At 43.5% G+C, this 19918-nt stretch overlaps 1 pseudogene across 1 annotated transcript; it reads right to left on the reverse strand.

The window, feature by feature from the left end:
* Positions 1 to 16348: 16348 nt before the first annotated feature.
* Positions 16349 to 18808, reverse strand: LOC311242954 (annotated as a pseudogene). Its single transcript has 4 exons — positions 18737 to 18808; positions 18072 to 18319; positions 17864 to 17958; positions 16349 to 16369 (listed from the first exon to the last, which is right to left on the reverse strand). The product of its transcript is annotated as an uncharacterized misc_RNA (transcript).
* Between the last annotated feature and the right edge of the window lie 1110 nt (positions 18809 to 19918).

The following is a 19918-nucleotide window of genomic DNA, read 5'->3' on the forward strand; positions in this document are numbered from 1 at the left end:
CTTCCCTGTGCGTGCGCTAGTTCTAAATTCCGTGCTTACGTGTGGAAGTAGGTCAAGGTCAAAGTCCACGTTGATGAATGAGGGCCCAGGTCTCTGACTCTATTTGCTCTGACTATTTGTGGACTTGCCTGTCTTGGTGTAAATCCCATGGCTTTGGAAAAGATCAAAGTAAACAACTGAGGTCGAATTGATAAGAGAGTGTATTCTTTAGGTGGCATAGTCAACATTTTACCTGTAATACAAATTTAGTCGAGCCACCTTTTGGGCCGGTTACAGTAGCAAGAAAATTACAGTGTCGTATGTCTTCTGTCAAGGTGTTTGTAATGTGCCTTACACTAAATACGTTTTTCTAAAATCACTCCATGAAGGTAATTAATTTATATTGAAAAATAACTAATTGAATATGATTCTTTGGAACCCTTTGGAAACCCAAGTTAATGTTGGAGAGGGTCAAATTTGGCCCATGGGCCCTACTTTTTGCAGCCCTGCAATACACCTCTTTATATGCTGCTGGGACATCTCCTGAAAACTGACCATTGACTGAATGAAAAACAGCATGGACTGAATCCTAGTCTGCCAGGACTGTGTACTCCTTAGACGGGTCAATACAAAGCTGCAATGGGAAGATGAATGGCCCCTGCCGGCCTGTGCATCCAGCTGTCTGATTTTCCCTCAAAGGAGAAGCTTCAACTGTTCATCCAGATACTGCGAAAACTGTCCAGACCTTTACGAGTGTCCCCACGGTCCAATAGAGGCATATCAGCTTACATGACTGTCTACTTTTTCACCGGTTGCTATGTTGGAGGAGACATCAGTAAACAAACCACATTCATTTGCAGCAACAAAGGCACAAAGACGGCTGAAACCAAAAGACAAATAGATCAAGCTGCTCTGAGTAACTTGCAAGAGGGCGGGTCATCCAAAACGGTGGTCAAATTCACACAAATACGTCCTTTTTAACAATGAAACTGTCACAGTCTTGTGGTACATGTCTAAGAATATTATTACATAAAAATAGCAATAGATGTTTTCATACCTTATTGATGCCATTCTGTTATTGTTTTCATCCATCCACAAATGTGGTTGACAACTCTGGTGGCACATGAGGTACAGGACTTTCACAGACAACGTCCCCTTAAACTTTCAGAAGGCATTTCTCTGTATTGGGGCTATTGGTGGTTACTGAAATTCTCTCACATCACCCTATACTCGTCATTGACAACCTTTTTATGATTTTTGTGTGTCAGAAATTAATACAAGCAAAATATGAACTGTAAGAAGTCACATAATGTAGGTTTAATAGGTATTAAATTCATACTGATAACTGATAAAATAATTAGTCCAACATGGCAGCGTGTAACCATCCATAACCACTGTCTAAACCTTCTGTGAAAGGGTCTTTATCCTTTGTTTTCATTTGATGTCACAATGCCCCTTTGCAGCCACTCCTGGTGCCCATTTTGTGTCATTTTCCCCATATGGCTGTAACATTATAGGGGTGGGGGTATTATCATTCACAGCTACCCTAAACAATTAACTAGTGGTAAGCATAGCATTTTATGAGAAAAAAAAAAAAAAAAAAAGAACCCACAACTAAAGTGTACATAAATAGCCACTATTTTTAATATATACAATAAATATACATGGATTTACAGTTACACAAATGGATGTACGATATAAACTGGAATAGCGAACAATATCATGTGTTGTGATACATCTATGGTAATTTAACATTATATTCTTGTAGCCAAATGAATGCTGTGACTAGGCTTAAAATTGATTTTGTCCCAACCCCAGACCCATAGTTCACAAATCGAATTAAAATGTTATCGCTGGATGCACATTGTCAATCTCCTGACCCGTTAGTCATAGTCACAACATTTGCTGTGATTATTGATCACCCTTGGAAGGAGAAACATGTTGATTCACCCACGGACCTATTGTTAGGAACATTCTAGAAAATTAGTGCCGCCCGAACATTCTGGAACGTGTGTGATGTCATGGCAGTACATTCTAGAACCTTAGTACTGCCCGATCATTCTGGAACGTTGGTGATGATGTCATAGTAGTCTATTCTACAACCTCTAACATTCCTATTAAGCATTCTGTTTAGCTTTCTAGTAACGTCCACCTTCCATTGGGGGAGCCTGCGCCACACGCCGGCACTCCTCATCTGGAGTAAGAGGGGAGGAGAGAGGGGTGATGGATAAGGAGAGAGGGGTGATGGATGAGGGGGAGAGGTGAATGAGGAGAGAGGGATGAGGGGGAGAGGTGAATGAGGAGAGAGGGATATTATTCAGTTCATCAATGACATGATTGTAAAGCTGCACACATTCCATGATGCTCACTTTAGTCCAAAAACATAAATCAGACCTTTCATTGTCACTCATGTCCTGTCTTGGGTTGACCTGTGTCGTCTCTGTGAGGGCAGTAACATCTCCAGCACACCTCATTCTGTGAAAAAAACACAAAAAGCTGAGTATTAGCTAAGCATAGACTGATAATAATAATAGTTCATTTATGGAGCATCTTTCATACATAAAATGCAGCTCAAAGTGGATTTTATTGACAACAAACATAACAACTTAGACAGATCAACATTTGTATTTGCCTTGTCGGGGATAAAATGAAAAGTCCATGACTTATTTACATCGTTGTCCCTGTTGTTACTGGTTTCAAGTGGCACTATGGCATCTGAAGTGCATTGAGCATTCTTAGTGCATGTAGTAGTATTCATGTTATTAGTATTCTGTTGTCTGTTAGCCAGTTCTTTATACTATCAATGGTGGTCACTACATTACATCTATAACTATAACTGTCCTTGTTGGTCATCATTTCCACTGTTATGCACCTGGCTTGCGGTAACGTTGCTGATGAGATGAGGAACTACAGATGAATCTTTTCAGAATCAGGTCCCTTCTGCCACTCCTATGTCACTCCGATGTCAGTTTAGAACTAGCACTAGGTGTTAATTTTCTGCAGTAAACAAAGCGAGGGTACTTAACTTAAGTGCTTACGTTTATTTTCTGCAGTAAACAAAGCGAGGGTACTTAACTTAAGTGCTTCCGAAGGGGGGGGGTCGGGGGCTACTGCCCTCAGACCCCCAAGATAATTTTTATATGGGCAGTCTGACTTGGGCTACTGTACCATATATTAGTGTTGCAATGCATGATAAATAAACAGTGAAAAAAGCTAAGAAATTGGATGGGGCTGGGACATTTGGGACGAATAAAAATTTAAGATGAAAATCTCCCCAGCCTGTGGCAGGCAGTGGAGGTGTGAAATCCAGAACAATAGGAGTCACAAAGTGGAGTGGTGGAGTAGTGGTAGAGTAGCAGTAAATGCTGGACTTCTAAGGGCTTCTACTGTAGCTGGCTCTACTAGTACTAGCCCTGCTATCAATCCAGTCCAGAGTATAAGCTAACGTTATGATGCAGAAAGCATGTTATGATACATAAGGCTAACATTATGATGCAAAAAGCTAACGTTATGTGGCAGAAAGCTAACGTTATGATACAGAAGGCTAACGTTATGATACAGAAGGCTAACGTTATGATGCAGTTTAACACTTTGATCTCCATGGTTAAATTCATAATTTACCATCCCTAGCCAGCTCTATTTGTCTATGGAGAAGTTCCCCTTCTTTGCAGGGCTATAACCTTTTTAATTCTATTGCTAAATTGACATTATTATGGCCCATTCAATGTCCTATATCTATTGTTCAGGGTGTAGCAACGTTATACTTTTTCATTCACATATTCATACTAAAATATGGTCTAAAGTATAAGTATGTTTTTATCGTTTTCTGCAGCTTTCTCCAGAACTTGATTTATAGCCCCAAAGCCCAAATGCATTATATTGATGATCAAATACAGTTTGGTAGCGATCGGTGCCAGATAAAACATTTCAACTGGAGGTACTTCTAGAAGTTACTACGTATCATCTGATGTTGACCGGATGGGCGGGGGGTCGTTTATAATTCTGTGGGCAACGTTATATCATTCATCTACATTTACATTTACATTTAGTCATTTAGCTGACGCTTTTATCCAAAGCGACTTACATGTTCTGTATGACAAGCCATCAGGAAGGGCACAACTCTATCAGCTGAGCAACAATGTTCATCAAAGTGTTGAGTGCTACAGTGTAGGTTAGTTTATTAGGACAAGTGCATGACAGTAAGGTTAGTTATTTTTTTTTATTTTTTTTATTCAGATAATGGTTGAAGAAGTGTGTCTTTAGTCGACGGCGAAAGATTGGACGTGTTTCGGCTGTCCTAGCTGGGGTGGGTAGTTCATTCCACCATTGTGGGGCAAGGACTGAGAATAGGCGACTTCTCTTTGATGACCCTCCCGGAGCTTGGATAGGAGTAGGTCTGAGGCGGCCAGAAGATGCAGAGCGTAGGGGTCTTGAGGGTGTGTAGTTAGAGACCATTGACCGGAGGTAGGCGGGAGCGGTTCCCTTTGCCGCACGGTATGCTAGGTCGAGGGCCTTGAAGCGGATTCGTGCAGCAATGGGGAACCAGTGCAGGTCCCTAAGAAGTGGGGTGACATGGGCCGACTTCGGTAGGTTTGAGATCAGGCGGGCCGCTGCGTTCTGAATGAGTTGAAGAGGCTTAGTGGCAGTGGCCGGGAGGCCAGCGAGCAGTGCGTTGCAGTAGTCGAGGCGGGAGATGACTGTTGATTGGACGAGGAGTTGGGTGGCTTCTTTTGTCAGGAAGGGGCGGATCCTTCTGACGTTGCTCAGGAGGAATCGGCAGGTTCTGGTTGTCGCTGCGATGTGAGCAGAGAAGTTCAACTGGTCGTCGAGGACAACACCAAGGTTCTTGGCGGTCGGGGACGCGGTCACAGCTGACCCATCTAGTGTGGGTCATATGGTCATCAGAGCAGTTAGTAAAGAACACGTTGGAAAATAACGCTGGATCTTACCGTATCTTCCTCGCGCCGTTGGACGATCAGCTTGGAGTAGACAGTTTTCGATTATGGGATGTTGATCTAGATGAACCATTTCCAGGTTGTATAATACTATATACGTCCAAATAACGTTGTTTATTGAGTTAGGGCGAGCGATTGATTATCCAGTGTGTCGAGATGGAGTCCGGCTAACGATCGCGAGTGCCCGGACGAAATATGGATGAGCACTTCCTGTTTGGCGCGTCACTTCCTGTTGGCCGATCTGCCGATCGGCCACCAGATGGCGCTCTTGAACCGTTAGACAGTTGAGTGGAGCTCAGCAGTATATCTCAGGTCCCCGGAGGAGAAATATGATTTCGATCACAGATTTTTGAAATATTGATATCAAAGACGTGTTACGGCGTCTTCGGCAGAATGAGCATGGCGGGGAAAGATGAGTTCCAGCGTTTTCGGCGATTAAAGTGTTAATAGTTTGGTCTACGTTTCTAATACATGCCGTCAAATATTATGTCTTTATGAATTGACCTTACCTTTGAGCAAACATAAGTGTCCTTGGTAATGGTCTTCACATTCAGTTGTGTATGTGGTCGACGACACAACAGAATCCATCGCTTGCATTTCTCTAGTTTTCGTTTGGGCTTCGGAAAAGGTATGAAATATACTCCTCCATCCAGTCTTTCGGGGTACCTGGTGTCCAAATTACAGGTACCCCACACACAGCGTTTCACATTAGGTAGATAATAACATATAAACTGAACTCTTCACAGTGGTTTCGATCACAGCCGTCTGGTTTGATGCGCCACAAATGGGTTTTCTCTTGTTGTCCGACTATTCTCCAAGCTAGGATTTTTGCTGTGATATGATTGGACAAATTATATTTGGGGCGTGGTTTAGCGACCGGTCTGACTGTGTAATGTTGCAAATCAACAACTGTAAAGAATGTGAGCTAATCAAGGGGGAGACCTCAGATGCATGCTTTTCCATGAGTATTGGCAGGGCAAGTGTCTGGGTCTGCCCCTATTCCCTCCTTTCCTGTTCTCCTCTCATATAGGAGCCTGACGATGTCATGGGCCAGCACCTGGGCTTATAATGAGAGAGGAGTTTGGAAATAGCAGACCACGGAGGAAGTCTCATGACAGCGTGCTGTCCGTTTCACCTGCTATCTACAACGCTGGGTTATTCACCACCTGCAGGCTTGGCCTCAGGCTGAATGCATAGAAGACTGAGGTCATTACTTATAACATCACCCTGGACCATCCTTAACACAGCAGGAGGCAATGCTCTGGCAGTGACTTCAAATACCTGGGTTCCTGGGTCAACTCAACAGAGCGGGACCTTAACACTTTCTGCGCCAAAAACGAGTATACTCGTGTTTCGCCGCCATGCGTTGAATGCCTGTGTGTTTGGATCCTTTGATCTTTTTCCTTTGATCTCCGTTCTATACACTCAGCCGGAGCTCCCTAGGTCTCCCTGGCTCATCTGCCCACGTTGGAATTGCAATGACGATCGGATCTCACCAGGTGGCAGTATCGCCTACCTTTTGAACTGGGAACTGGGGATATCACTTGTCTTGTGATCCACTCCGGTTGTTTCCGCCTAGGAGTGGATCACAACATAGCAATCAGTGGAAGATTTGGTGCCTCAGAGCTATTATTTCCCGTATGGTAGCCATGCCCAATATACGCGATCGCCATGGGATCGACTGGGATTTCTAAATTTTGGAGTACTTTCTGACTGAGGTAAGGTCTATCTTAGATAACCTGCTGGTATTTTCTTAACGTAAAACATGCTTCTGTACCAATCACAGTGTCGTAGTTTATCGGACGTAAAACTTGCTTTTGGTAACAATCACAGTTTTGAGTTAAAGGTCCCATGTCTTATAAATGGCCTTTTCCAGTGTTTAGCATTGTTTTCTAGCAATGTGGGGTTGTATCAATGGGGTCTGTGTCTCTAATTCTCATTTTGGCTCATCAGTCCAGTCTCGAGTTCACGAGATCCTCCCTCACTGAACTAAGACATTCTGATTTGACTCGCTCCCTGACGTCAGTAGGTGCTGCTGATATAACTGCATAACTAAGACCCCCTCTATGGTTGTAGCGCACTCAACAACAGAGCGAGTGGAAATACTGACACTTCCTCAAACGGAGTGACGTGCACGGGTGACAGAGAGAATCAACAATTCACTCAACAACGGAACAGTGGGAATAATGCGACTCTCTCTCTCTCTCTCTCACGGTCCACCTGCATTTTACACACAATCGCAGTCGAGCCGCTCACACAGCGCACACGCGCGCACAGAGCGATGTATCCTCTCTCTCTCGCTCTCTCTCTCCACGGTCCACCTGCATTTTACACACAATCGCAGTCGAGCCGCTCACACAGCGCACACGGAGCGATGTATCCTCTCCCTCTCTCTCTCCACCTGCATTTTACACACAATCGCAGTCGAGCCGCTCAGACAGCGCACACGCGCGCATGGAGCGATGTATCCTCTCTCTCTCTCCCTCTCTCTCTCGCTCGCTCGTTCTCTCTCTCGTATACATGTATCACGCTGTGTGGGTGACTGTCACTCAAAGCGCTTATGGGCGGAGTTATTTTTTAAAACCCTACAGATGTGTTTCATAGACTCAAAACGACCCCCTCCCCCATATGAAGACACATATGTACAGTATTTGGGGTTTCGGGCGAGCAACCAGAACGATTTGGGCATATTGCATAATAACGCGCCATATCTCGCGATCTATGAAAAAAGACTGGATTATTTTGGAAAGGGGCGATGTTTAGCGTGTAATAGTGCACAAACTACTGTATGTAGAAATGAACTCGTTAGTCAGTGATGGACTATGAACAATGCCTGTCAAATGAGCCATAATTGTCTCCATAATAGCTATAATACAGAACACATGATCGGTCTGCAAACATCGCTAAAATGGTCTAACGCTGGCGCCATTGAGTAAAGATGGGAAAAGGGCGTGGCGCTCAATGAGTTGAGGTGACGAAGGCACTGGCATGGAGGGCCCTGACTGGCATGAATAGCGTGTGGAAATCCAGTCTCCCCCGACACATCAAAATTTGCTTCTTCCAAGCAACCGTGGAGTCTGTACTCCTCTATGGCTATGACCCTGAAGCCCACCCTGCAGAAGTCCCTGGATGGATGCTATATCAGAATGCTGCGTGTGGTACTGAACATCGACCAAAGCGAGCATGTAACCAACAAGCATCTGTATGGGGGACTACCAAGGCTGAGCGACAAGGTGGCATCCAGGAGGATGAAACTTGCAGGTCACTGCCACCGACACCAGGAACTTCCGACTAGCAAGCTAGTGCCCTGGGAGCCAACACACAGGCGCCGACCAAGAGGACGTCCCACGCCAACATTCGTGGACAAACTGAGGAAGGACGCAGGTGTGGAGAGCTCTACGGAACTGGCCGGATGTATGGAAGATCAGGATGATTGGAATCTCCACTGGCGAACCCGTCTGAGGACAACCAAATGATGATGCAGGCTGACATCCACTATCTTTAACCTAACTACTCTACAGCGGGACCAGTGAACGGCTTTGCTTGGGTTCATCTCTACTACATCTTCCCCAAGCAAAGTAACATTACGTGCCCTCTATGTATGCTATTGGATGTTATTGGAACAAACACGCCACTGAATCAGTTCTCCCTTGACAGGTGAACTGAATCTATGCTACTACCAAGAAGAGTGGCCGAAGAGTGGTTGTTGCACTATACCTCAGTTTCCCCCTTGAGTACCAATTGTTTGGGCTAACTGTAAAAGGGACATATTGTTATTGTAGTATTATTGTCCGCCGACCCAGGGTCAGGGGCTTTTATCCCCCTCCACTTCCTCCTCAGTAGGCTGTTTCCTCTGTGTCTGTACCTCCCCTCCCCCTCCCTTTATTGTATTTTAGAATAGGTAAGTTGAATGATCAGGTAGTATTTTTAGCCCCTTGTGTGTTTTAGCGTGCACAAGCCCCCAAGGTGCTCCATTAGTGGTGAGGGCTGTGAGATCCCCCTGCCCTAGACAGCTCATTGTGCATATAGTAAACTGTTGCATGTTGAACACAATTACCAGAAGTGTGTACTAACCCCCGCCATTTTGGCAAAAGCAAAGCCAGTCAGTCTATCCCTTTTCCTGCAGTGCTGCCTTTGGACGGAACAGGTCCCCTGACACCAGCTTTCGGTATCTGGCAATGGATGGCCTGGATGCCAGATTGCATATTTCCAAAAATAAAAAATTTTCTTACTTGTGAGAATTCAAATGAAGTACCTTGTCATTCCTTCATCTGCTGTGTCTGTGTCACTGTTTGGGAACCTACTACCCCTGATTTATCTTTAAGTCTAGGTTGATTAAGCTTGACCTGCAACACGTCCCTTCAGATAGTGTGGGCTTATGTAAACTAGGTCTATCAAGAATTGTCAGAGGTTCTGTAGCATGCCTGACAATCGACTCTGTACATGTAGGCTTCCCAGTTGACTACTGTAAAAAATGATATGTACACTGTGAGAACCTTTTTTTTTTTTTAAATGTTAAGCCCTTTGCATAAAGTATGCCCCACCTTGCCCATACAGGTATAGTACTATTCAAGAAATGATTTACAGATTTTTCAATTTTGAGAAATGGCTTCAATTAATAATAATAAACAGAGGGTAATAAAGTGCACCTACTGTATATTGTCACCATACTTTGTACCATAGTACAAAGTAGCCCATCAATGCAGTATAGGAGCGCCTTTGCTATTCAGATGTGGAGTCACACCTTTAGCTGTAGGTACACCCCAGCTGATAGACAGTGGTAGGTACACTAACACCCCAGCTGATAGACAGTGGTAGGTACACTAACACCCCAGCTGATAGACACTGGTAGGTACACTGACACCCCAGCTGATAGACAGTGGTAGGTACACTGACACCCCAGCTGATAGACACTGGTAGGTACACTGACACCCCAGCTGATAGACAGTGGTAGGTACACTAACACCCCAGCTGATAGACAGTGGTAGGTACACTAACACCCCAGCTGATAGACAGTGGTAGGTACACTAACACCCCAGCTGATAGACAGTGGTAGGTACACTAACACCCCAGCTGATAGACAGTGGTAGGTACACTAACACCCCAGCTGATAGACAGTGGTAGGTACACTGACACCCCAGCTGATAGACAGTGGTAGGTACACTGACACCCCAGCTGATAGACACTGGTAGGTACACTAACACCCCAGCTGATAGACAGTGGTAGGTACACTAACACCCCAGCTGATAGACAGTGGTAGGTACACTAACACCCCAGCTGATAGACAGTGGTAGATACACTAACACCCCAGCTGATAGACAGTGGTAGGTACACTGACACCCCAGCTGATAGACAGTGGTAGGTACACTGACACCCCAGCTGATAGACACTGGTAGGTACATTAACACCCCAGCTGATAGACACTGGTAGGTACACTGACACCCCAGCTGATAGACAGTGGTAGGTACACTAACACCCCAGCTGATAGACACTGGTAGGTACACTGACACCCCAGCTGATAGACACTGGTAGGTACACTGACACCCCAGCTGATAGACAGTGGTAGGTACATTAACACCCCAGCTGATAGACACTGGTAGGTACATTAACACCCCAGCTGATAGACAGTGGTAGGTACACTAACACCCCAGCTGATAGACAGTGGTAGGTACACTAACACCCCAGCTGATAGACACTGGTAGGTACATTAACACCCCAGCTGATAGACACTGGTAGGTACACTAACACCCCAGCTGATAGACACTGTAGTGGTAGGTGCTCTAACACCCCAGCTGATAGACACTGGTATAGGTACTCTAACACCCCAGCTGATACACCGTGGTAGGTACACTTTAGGCCATGGTTAGACTAGGTGTTTTTGTTTTCATTTTGTTGCTGAATGAATACGTTTGCTGTCCCTGTTAAATAGAAATGCCGTTTTGGCAGGAAAACGCGTTGCCCTACTGACAACGCTGAAATTGTGTTTCCGTTTTGGAAAAAACGCCAAAACTCGTCGACAACGTGTTGTGTAATCTGCGAGGAGCCGTTTTGCCCAATGCCCATGCGCAGTAGAGCCCAAGGCCAAATCCTCCGCCTCCCAACATGCATGTCAACATACCAGCAGCCACGCAAAAGTCGATTGCATGAGCAGCTCAGAGCTCCTCTTTCAACATGACAAGCATTAAACAAAATGGCCCAGTCATCTATTCACTTTTGTTTAATACATGAGGCGTTGTCTCTAATGTTATCTAGCTACTGATAGCTCCTTATATCATCAGTTTTGTGCTGGCTGGCTAACGTGAGCTAACGTTAGCTACCTACCGTAGCTACCTAGCTACCAGACCCTGTTAGCTCAGAGCTCCTTTTTCAACATAACAAGCATTAAACAAAATGGCCCAGTCATCTATTCACTTTTGTTTAATACATAAGGCGTTGTCTCTAATGTTATCTAGCTACTGATAGCTCCCGATATCATCAGTTTGGTGCTGGCTGGCTAACTAACGTGAACTAACGTTAGCTGCTAGCCACAATGCTATACTGTTATACTGGCATATTCCATTCACGTTAGCATGTAAGCTAACAAAATCGGCGCAGATGAGACTAAACTCCGCTTTTGGTGTTCAATTGTGTTGATGTTAGTTTTGTTTCATCAACAAATGAGAGGCAGAACACACAGTGAATGTATCCGTTTTGTTTATTGCACGTTCTTTGCTGAAAAATAAGTGCTACAGTGGCTAAATAGCTCAAGGAGGCATTTAAAGATGGCGGCTTGTGTATTTTTTTTGCAGGAAGTGTATTGGCACATTCAAGTTATGATTGGTTGAAAATTGCCTTCATGTTCGCCACCTACTGCCACCTACTGCTTTGGCATTGTACTACATCACTGTGCTCAGGAGGCAAAACGAAAGTGCACCCCCACCACCTCCTAATAGACAGTCTCCTCCCCACCGCATGTATATATTCCCTCCCCGCCGTATGTATATTCCCCTCCCACCCACCCACCCCCTCCTAATGTACAGTCCCCTCCCCATCATATGTATATACTCTGTCAGGATCTAGGGGTAACAGTACTGTATATTTGAATACCGCCTATGTCACAAATGTATCAGTACTAAATACCTATATGTCCCTATGCCATAAATGTCATGTATGTTATGTATGTCATAAATGTCTATATGAATTGAAAATGGGGGACCCTGATGGAAACAAGACAAACGTCTTTCTCAGGTCTGCATCCCCTTAACAATTGTATGTATTGAGCCGTACTGTATTGTACCCATTCTGCAATCTGTTAAATAAAGTTTTCATTCATTCATTCACTCAGGTTGCAAAACGAATGTCTAACTCGGCTGCCACTACGTTGCGACCTGGAAAAGCTAAACTCATCCTGAAAAGGAAACAAAAACACCCTAGGTGTAACCGACGCCAACACCCCAGCTGATAGACAGTGGTAGGTACACTGACACCCCAGTACCCTCACCATAATAGTGGTTCTATTGAAGCCCATGTACTTATACACTGTGTCATGAAATACATGCAGACATTCGTTCAGAACGGTGTTCTTCAACTCTCCAACCATATTGTACATTTACCAATCTCAATGATGTACGTAAATAAATTGTGTGTCATTTTAACTGGGAAATACTGCATCAATGAAAAAGCCTGCCACCTTGTTCTTAACAGAGGAGTTAAATCTTTAGTGTTTACATTTTCAAAGCAACACTGTACAATTGTATGACAAACTGATTTTTCTGTAAAAAAACTGTAAATTATTGTATACAACCTTTGTAGTACTTTAATGTGCGTTTATTTTAAGATTATTTTCAGCCTGACTCCAAGTGAGTAGTCCTCAACACCCTTGTTCCTGTCATTTATGGGGTAACCTATGTACCGTGTTTGTAATGCTATGCAGAAACAAGGTTCTAAGATAAGGAGGCATGTATACCATAAATAAGCTGAAAAACTATAGTTGTCAAGAAATACCCATAGTATAGCCACTGTACTGATTCTGACGCTTTACTTCAGACATGTATCAATAGCCAGTTCAAATAATCACTATTCTGAAAGCACTAATCTAAAACTTTTTTCTGTATATTTCACATTCAGTTTCCCGTGGTTTCTGAAATGACTTTGACTCCAGCTGCTTGAAAGCTGCTCCAAACACAAAACTAGGTCATTCTGTTTCCCATCTGTCCATGTTGCTAGACTGCTAGAAAAGTGTGTGTGTGTGTGTGTGTGTGTGTGTGTGTGTGTGTGTGTGTGTGTGTGTGTGTGTGTGTGTGTGTGTGTGTGTGTGTGTGTGTGTGTGTGTGTGTGTGTGTGTGTGTGTGTGTGTGTGTGTGTGTGTGTGTGTGTGTGTGTGTGTGTGTGTGTGTGTGTGTGTGTGTGTGTGTACTCATGAAAAAGGTGTTATTGACATGTGAGAGTGGGTCAAACTCTTTTGGTATTTGAATAGCAATTCATACAATAACGATTGTCTTCACAAGGGAGGGTAAGGGTAAATTCTTTTTTTTGTATTTTATTTTTTAATTATTTTTTAAATAATAGTAAGGGTAAATTCTTAAGGTGCTGGCTGAGATTACCTGGGACTCCGTTAGGCATATGCATCAAGTCCACTATGTCCTTGTTAGAGAGATTAGAGTCAACTTGTTGTCATTGCTTTGTACGGAGTACAACTAAATGAAGTAACCAGAGTACAAAGTAGCAGTACAGTGCATTGTAGTATACAGTATAACTAGTATGTGTATAAATATGGAGTGCTATATATGAACAAGTTACAAAAGTAAATGTGATAATGTCATGTATGTACGATATTATATATACAGTGGTACGAGTATGAATACACCATGATAGTAAACCAATCTAGCCAGTGGTTTAAATAATATGAGTATATATATATATATATATATATATATATATATTGTGGCAGATATCATCCCATGGCTACGTGAAGGATCGGAGATACTACTGCCACGAGGAGAGGAGAAGCAATTAGTCAGCTGATTAGGACTGATAGAACACACCTGTGCACCATTAGATCACCCACATTCCACGAGTAGGGTATATCTGCAGAGCTGCACTGCCCAATGTCTCGGGGTCTGAGCTCGGATGGGCGGGGCTTCGGGGGTCTGAGCTCGGATGGGCGGGGCTCAGGTGCATATATTGGGCGGGGCTTCATAGTGCGCATGCGTGTGGAGCAAATATGTTTGTATGAGTTTCTAGCTCTGGTCCTATATAGCATTCATTCTTCTTCATTGAAAAATAACCAAATGTCTTTCAGTGAAAATGTAACCTTAGGCCGGGGCACCTTTGCTATTTTGGACATTAGGGCCTATTTTCCGTCTGTCATTTGCTTTAGTGGTGAGCTAACGTTAGCTAACGCACGGTACTCCCGAAAGGGGCTAGTTCTGCACTAACCTAACGTTAGCTAGCTAACGCACGTTAGCTAATATTCCCTGTAAATACCCAACTAACGCTATGTGAATGTGAAGTTGCCATCATTTTGGCCCACGTTTTGACTACTTTATTAATGTTGAACTAATGTTAAAGCTATGTTAAACATGAACCATTCTCACAAGGTGCTCAACTTCACATTCTCTATTATTGTCCACCGCAATGCATATTGTCATCGTCATTGTAAAACACACATGTGTTGCTTATTCAATCAAATCCCGGTTCATAGTGTACACAACTGCGTTTTATAACCTTGAGCAACATTCCTCTATTTTAGTCCAAAATTATAAACATGACTTAATGCTTTTTTCTTACATAGTACTGTATATTTGTATGTCTCTAAATGTGTTGATGAATTGAAAATTTATTTAAGTACCTGTATTATTCAGTACATTCAAATGAAACTTCTTCAACTTGAACCTGTGTGGTATCTGTATCTGCCATCTGTGTGTGATGGAGGAGATATGGTCAACTGCCCGACAGAGCCTTTATCCTCTCCTCTGACGGAGGCTATGTATGTTTGAACTGTAAAACCCCACAGTCAGAGTTACTCTACCAGATCTGTCTGAACTGTAAAACACCACAGTCGGTTGCGGGGAGGAAACTGGAGCAACTGGAGGAAACCCACAAAGACACAGGGAGAACATGCCAACTCCACACAGAAAGTACCTGGATTCGAATAGAATATTTGCATCTCTGTGGGGTCCTTATCAAAACAATCGCTTATCAAACCCATTGTGTTTAGTGATATATATACCATATAAACCATTAAGAGTGGGTGTCAGACAAGAGGGAAGACTGTCAGGTTTTAAACTGTGGATACCAAACAGAAGGTAAAGACGACTTAACAGTAACAGTAATCCAGAACTATTTCATTGCACTGTAAAGAAACTGTGATTTTATAGTATGTCACATCATTCATGTCTTTCACATTCTACTAAAACTGAATCAAACCATAAACAAGGTGGCCTGTTGGGATGTTAGATCCTAATGTGAAAAACTGTGATTTTATATGTCTGAGGAGAAGACTGGTACTCATCATCAGGTCCACAGACGGGCCTCCCATCTTCATCTCCACAAAGTACTGGGGGGTCTATGTGAGACATATTTCCTTTAGAGTGAAAGCAAAAGGATTTTGTCACCTAAAAGAGCAATCGACAGGCAACAAATAGGGCTTTAATTCTATCTATATATTGTAATAAAAGAAATGCACACCCGAGCCGCTAGAGGTCGGCAATGTGGCGCGTCGCAAATCGTCTTCAAGAGGGCCCACATGTGGGGCCTTGGATGTTAAGAGGTTTTAATGTTGTGTTTTTTTTCAAAATGTATCCAAGAGTAAAGACCTTAACCCTATCAAAACAGCAGTCAAAGTGTATATTTAAATTTGTACCGATGTTTTACCGAAAATACGAATTTATCAAAAAAATGCTAATTATATTTCTTTTATCGTAAAACCGAGAGAAAATTACTAAATCCAGATGTAACACTCCCATTGGAAAGAGGAGCCTTTTCCCTATCCATAGATGTATGATTTGGCCATAATAAGGTTAAGGTCAAGTTCAAGGTCAAATATGAATTTATAATTAAAATTTATTATAATTTATTACTGTATCTACAAATCCTTCTGTTTAATCATCTTTCCTTTATTCATTTGCTTAGATTATTTGTACACTTCACACTTTTTTTTATTACAATTTACTCAAGCCTAGTAATGGACACAATCTTTCTGACACTGTGAATACATACCCCCAGGTCCCTAGATGTTCCTAGATACCAATAACATGCTAATTAACCTTGTAGAAGTGGAGCAATCTTCCATTTACTTCGGCATGTACCTTTAGGCAAAACTTCTGAAAATAGGGATACAGCTTAAGCTAATTGGGGGGGGGGGGGGGGATCAATGGGGGAAATCTTGCATCCATCAGCCTGTCAAAGGAGAGCTGAATGAGTGGCGCATTCATTCACAGTTCAATATCCAACACCTGTATGTGGGCAGAAGGAATCATTACTGAACGTGGGAGAGATGAAGTAGAGACGGTTCCCAAGTCAAGACGTTTAGCTGGTTCTGCTGGGTGGTAGTTGGGTTGGAGAAAGCTGGATTGGCGTTGTAAAGGCTTGCAGGACCATTGCAGATGATGTGAAATGACATTGTGTAGCGTGGATCCGACCTGCCATTCCATATCACCTTCCTGGTTTTATTCCCGAGGCTTCAGCCGGTGATGTCATTGGAGACAGCAGAAGGAGGGGAGAGGGGCAGGCAAACAACATAACATGCAATAACACACAATCAATAAGACTGATATCCCTCCCCAATTAGTTCAAGTTCATTGTCAAGACTGCCTCACTTTTAGCAATCAAGCCCAATGTCAGCCTTAGACACAAAATGGCCTTCACAGGGAGAAAAACTCTCAGAGACAAATACACACAATAATCCTGTAGCAAAACCATACCAAACAAATTGTTATTCAATATCAGTTTTAATTTTTTTTTAAAAACACTTGAAGGGATCTTTTAAGGGACAGGTTCATTGACTGGTATAGGCCATCATTTGACATAATCGCACCAATTGAAGACACATCTGATTATACTGTGACCTTCCTATTTTGGTAAATTACATGTATCGTGGTTTTTGAAGGGTAAAACACTTACAGCCCATTGGATTGTATTAGAGCCTGGTGGTGAGAGGACGTTTCTCAATACTAGTGATCAGTGAAATGATGGCTTGTACTAGTCAACATCATGCCAGAATAGGGCCTGGGTAATGGAAAAAAAGGTACCTTTAAATAGTTCAGACTAGCCCTATTTCTTACGTACCAATGATGATGTTGATTGGTAGAGTCCTTTCTCAGCCCAATTCATGCTGTTCCTCATACTAGCTCTGGTTAGTTAGCCACAAACCAATGCAAAGTAAAAGGAGTCGAACTCCGACTGAAAGCTCACTGAAATCAATTGTGTGTGCACAAAATTGTGTGCAGTAAATTTCAATGAGCCCCAGTCAGCTTGCACAGACAGGAGCTTGACCCCATTGACTTTGCTTTTAGGCATTTTTCTGTCATTTGCTAGCGGACTGAAATGACAAGATGAAATGCTGTGATTTTGTCCCAGAAATGTTGAAACAATCACTAGGATTAATAGGTTTCTATTTTCGCTACATTCATGCCCTATTGATCCTCAGTTTTTCCCTACTGCCTGCTTTGATCATTTCTATTCAGATTTGTATGTACTTTTGAATAATATCTTTAGATGCAAAGCACCTCTATGACCTGTAATGTCACTCACTAACTCATCACTCATCGTTAGCCATTCTGGCCCTAGTGGCATCTCACAGGCCTTGCATTTTGTGTAATACAATTTTGCTTCGCATCTATGACACTGTGTGTCCTTGTTATATGTATAATTTATGTACACATTCACATGGATATATTCTTAAAAAGAAATTTCTCTGTAACTGCTATGTTAAGGTATCTTGGTCTTACAGGAGTCAGTATCTGAAGGGTGACAATGAGTTTAATAGCTTTTCTAAACCAGGGGGAGAAAAAGGCATAGATTACAGGGCTTAGACAGGAGTTAAAATGCAACAGTCAAACAGCCAGAATGGAAAAAGGTTGATGTGATGCTCGAGGTGTCCTGGCCTGCCAGAGAGGGATAGTAATGTGGACATCAAAAACACGACGATGACAATACCAGGAGTTCTGCCTGCTTTCCTCTCAGTTTTCTTAGCAGTCACTTTGCCAGGCTGAATGGCTGTAACCTGAGACTCTGTGAGATGTGCCTGTGACACAGCCACCGCCAACACTTCCACGGAGAACAACAATGACAGTAGCAGCGACGACGAAGGTGACAACAAGGTCGACGGCTCCTGAGATGCAGCTAATCACCACCACACACTCTCCGTGGCAGGAGGTAGAATTATCCGGCTGTGACAACTGCTCCTTTTAGAATCAAAACATACAGAAGAGAACATACCCAGCACAGAGAGACAGAAATCTCTTTCAGAGTGATTTTGGTGAGGTAGAAGAGAGGGTCACAAATAGTTATGCAGTTTCCCAGCGAGGCAGAGTTGACGATGGTGCTAATGAAAACAGACAGAAACCAGCAGGCCCTGAGGGCGACTAGGATTCTGCACTTGTTCAGGTCCTGCGTCTGTGCACAGTTTCATCTAATTTGGACACACACACACACACTGACGGGGACAGAAGTGATAACAGTACCCCTGTCACAGTGCTCTGTGCACAAGGGTGTAATAATAATAATAATGAAATCCTTCATTTTGTATTGTGCGATTCACATCAGATATCTCAAGTCGCTTAAGGCACGTATTGGAGGTCGACAAGTCTTATTACACCTACACACCCCTCCCGGAATCTCCGCTCCTCTGACACAGGCTTACTCGCCATCCCACAAGCCAGTTTGCGGACCATTGGGGACAGGGCTTTAGTGTCGCTGCCCCCAACCTTTGGAACTCCCTCCCCATGGACATCCGAAATGCGAACTCTCTCGCCCACTTTAAAAACCTGCTGAAAACCCACCTCTTCACCCAGGCATGTGGTCTCTGATGCTCCTTAGCATCCTGTTCACTCTGTTTGTTCTATTTTGTTTTGTTCTGTTGTTCTGTTCTGTTTGCTCTGTTTTGTTTTTGTCATTTGTTTCTCAGTTTAGGCCACCATTATCCCTCTCCCCCCTCCCCCTTTTTTCTAAAGCGCCTTGGGTGTGAAAGGCGCTATATAAATCCAAGCTATTATTATTATTATTACATTGAGGAGTACCTCACCTATAAAAGATTCAAGAGGAAGGTGATCAGTTGGAGCCATGGCATTGTGTCATCCCGGCCTTCACAGCCAAACTGGCATGTGAAATGAAAGTGATGCGTCTCATGCACCAGGTGTATTGCACCTCCAAGCCTCCAGGGGGATCTAGACTCTAGGGAACAGCAGCAGCCAGATACAGAAGAAGTTGGAGGAGCAGCACGTTGAGGCGTGGCTACAGAACACCATCCAGTATCTGACTGACTAAGGGTGAGGCCAGTGTGGTTACATCCGGTCTTGTGGTGCCACCGTGCCAGTGGTGGTTTCCAGGACACACCTGCCATGACTTCTGTCCCCAAGCACTGCTAGCTGATTCAGGTCTATTCCCTGGATGTCCACCAGAGGCTGGACAAGATCAAGGCTAGCATCACCTCACAATTTGGCCAGATCTTGAAGATAGACTCCACCAAAAAAGTGACCCAAAGGCTTGCAGGACAAAGTTATGGAACTGCCACCTGGACAACCAACATAGACAATGAGCAGGGGCAGGTCATCATGTCTGTGCTCACTGCCAGCGAAGGCTATGGTCTCAGGCCAATGATTGATGGCCTGATATAGAGACACGGGACGGCTACAGTGTCGTACATTGTACAAGTATTGTTGTGGTCCCACTCTAATGCAGAGGATGTTTGAGGAGTGGAAGGACATGGAGATATAATTGGACATATGGCACTTCATGCAGATAATTTCTGGGTTGCGAGACAGAATGCCACCAGCTGTATGCAC

Source organism: Notolepis coatsorum (assembly GCF_963971535.1).
Source record: "Notolepis coatsorum genome assembly, chromosome: 16".
Classification (NCBI taxonomy): domain Eukaryota; kingdom Metazoa; phylum Chordata; class Actinopteri; order Aulopiformes; family Paralepididae; genus Notolepis; species Notolepis coatsorum.